Here is a 2,764-nt window from a genome sequence, read left to right as displayed (position 1 = left end):
TTTTTTTTTTTTTGTATTTAGTACAGAGTCTACAGGGTGTCGCTATGAAGAATGGACTCGTAGTGAGCCTCCTGTTTTCAGCCTCCCAAGTGCTGGGATTGCAGGTACTCTCTACTATGCCCAGTCTTAATCATCGTCTCAGTGCACCCTGGGGGCGAGGCCAGCATGGCATGCCGAGGATCAAATCCCTGCTGTGCTCTGTCTAAACAGGTGCTTTATTCTGCTGAGCTATCTGGCTGGCCCCTATTTTAGTAATTTTAAATCTGTATTCTTCTTATTTTTATTTTTTGATACACAAAAATCTTTTAATGAAGACAAGTATCTGAGGCCCTTTGCATCCCTGGCCATGTGCCACTCCCACACATCTCTCAGAAGGTATTCTTGATGCAAACAGCCACCGGCACCATGATCTCCCCAGTCTTCCGCTGCCAGCTGGCGATGTTCTTGGACACGGTGCACCGCAGCTCCCTGTGTCAGGGCTCTGCGTGCTCACAGTGTTTCCTCACCTCCTTTTGCTGCTCCTCAGTGCTGTGCTGCAGCTCAAACTTGTAGAAGAAAACTCACACATCCCCTAGGTCAGAATCAATCTTCACTGTGCAATGGAACCACTTCTGGGCCCTGATGATCTTCCGTTCACTCCAGAACAGCTTGGCTATGGCCAGGAGCATGTGAGGCATGCTCACACTCCTTCAGGGTGTCCTCACTCTTGGTCTTCCTCTGGGGCCTGGCCTCAAGGACGATAGCTTCAGACCACAGGATACCAGAGTTGGGGCACTCCTGCAATGGTTGGCCATGAGTGTGTTGGCAATGTTCTTCAGCTCTGCTCAATACTCCAGCTGCACGGACTCCAGCCAGAGCCCAGGATTCTTTGGGTTCTTCAGGCGAGACTTCTCCAAAATGGACTGTGTTTGGGTGAGCTGCCCAATCTTCTCCTCTAGCCGGGAAAGCAAGAGCCACAGGGGTGTGGAGTGGGGGCACTTCTTTAGCCCCTGGTTGTAGGCTTCTCAAGCCTTCTCTATCGGCTCTCCCTGGTCCTCAATCTGCCCTTTCATCATCCACAGCTTGGGGAAGTCCTCATAGTGCCTCAGTGCCTCCTCACACAGCTCCTGAGCAGCTGCAGTGGCCTTCCTGAACACAGGGCTGTGGGTGTGCTGCTCCATGCCTCAGCCAGCAGCCTCTGGGCCTGCTCGCATGCATTATTCTCTGACGCCAGCTCCTTGGCTGCCAGACAGAGTTCCTCACTGTTGGGGCTGGCCTGGAAGGCCAAGGCCAAGATGCTCCTTGCTGTAGGCACGTCCCCTGCCAGCCACTTGGATTTAGCTCCCATGAGGCACAACATCTCTGCTTTGGGGCAGTGGGCCACAGCTCTCTGAAGAAGTGCTTCTAGAGACTCCTTGACAAAGTATGTGGCTCACAGCCACACACTCTTCTTCTTCTTCTTCTTCTTCTTCTTCTTCTTCTTCTTCTTCTTCTTCTTCTTCTTCTTCTTCTTCTTCTTCTTCTTCTTCTTCTTCTTATTATTATTGTATTTTAGGGAAAGGTCTACAGGGTGTTCAGGGTCTCACTACTAGATCGGACTTGTAGTGACCCGCCTGTTACAGCCTCCCAAGAGCTGGGATTACAGCTGCCAACACACCCAGTCTCAATTGCCATGTCAGCATGCCCCAGGGGCTGGGCTGGCATGGCAGGCCCAGGGATCAAACCCCCAGCCCCTGCACCTGTTTGCAGGTGCTTTAATCTGCTGAGCTATTGGCCGGCCCTCACATACTCTTCTTGCTGGAGAATACTTGCAAGGCATAGGTATAGCTGGCTGGCGCACACTCCAGGGCATTGTGGGCCACACAACTGTTAGCATCTTCCATCCAGGTGTGCTTCTGATCTTCTTCTTCAATCCCAATCCCAATCACCACACGCATGACTGCCTGGCACCTGGCCACACTCCCCACCCTGTCATACTCCTCAGGATCCTGGATCCACTGCTCATGGTTGACTTCCAGACCACTGGCCCACAGTGAAGTGATGGCTCAGTCAGTGATCTTCTCCACCAACTGAGTGTTTCCATTGGCTTCCTCCAGCTTGGCGGCTGTGATCCAGATGTGCTGGTCTGTAGGAATGTTCTCATGTGCTTTATTTAAGACCTTGTGGGCATTTTCATAAGTCTCCAGCCTTGCTAGAGCCAGCCAGAGCTCTACGCTGGTGGGACAGCACTCTGCGGCTTGACTGAGCATGATTCTAGCATCTTCAGGCTCTTCCAGCTCAATAGACACTTTCCACAAGCAAAGAGAGTTGGGAACATGCTCAAGGGATTTTTGAAGAACCTACTTCTTTGCTCAAATGTCTGTTTCTAGCTCTGCTGCTCTGATGTAAATCCTAACAGATTGTGGGAGCTGGTGGACAGCTTGGGCTACAACAGCCATGGCTGTGTCTCCAGGCTGCAACCTGGCTGCTTGCAGCCAGACATCTTCACTCTTGGGCACATCTCTGTCCCTTTCATAGTAAGGTTCCGAGCTACTTGCAGCTTTCCAGTTACTTCCTCCAAGTGTGCAGAGGCAATTCAGGCTGGCAAGTGATGAGGATTTGTCTTCCAAACAGACTTGAGGAGCAGTAGTGCTTTCTTTTTTTTTTTTTTTCAAAGTTTTATTGCCAAACAGATAGCAATGAGACAGTTTCAAATCAAATCGGAAGGACAGTTTCAACAAATAATACACTGCATATATTCTTCTTAGTGGTTAATTGCTGTACAAGATGCGGACTTGTGATCCTA

General features: G+C 50.5%; 1 pseudogene across 1 annotated transcript in view; it reads right to left on the bottom strand.

Moving 5' to 3' along the window:
* Nucleotides 1-368: 368 nt before the first annotated feature.
* The window catches only part of LOC101563959, a 4,032-nt pseudogene continuing 1,636 nt past the window's right edge, over nucleotides 369-2,764 (bottom strand). The window contains exons 2-3 of the transcript XR_192706.2: nucleotides 1,765-2,614; nucleotides 369-1,424 (exon numbers count right to left, since the gene is read on the bottom strand). The product of XR_192706.2 is annotated as a pre-mRNA-processing factor 6-like (transcript). The remainder of the gene's footprint in view (nucleotides 1,425-1,764; nucleotides 2,615-2,764) is intronic.

Source organism: Octodon degus, unplaced genomic scaffold (genome assembly GCF_000260255.1).
Source record: "Octodon degus isolate 3935 unplaced genomic scaffold, OctDeg1.0 scaffold00108, whole genome shotgun sequence".
In the NCBI taxonomy this organism is placed as follows: Eukaryota; Metazoa; Chordata; class Mammalia; order Rodentia; family Octodontidae; genus Octodon; species Octodon degus.
This window is presented reverse-complemented; position numbering and strand designations above follow the sequence as displayed.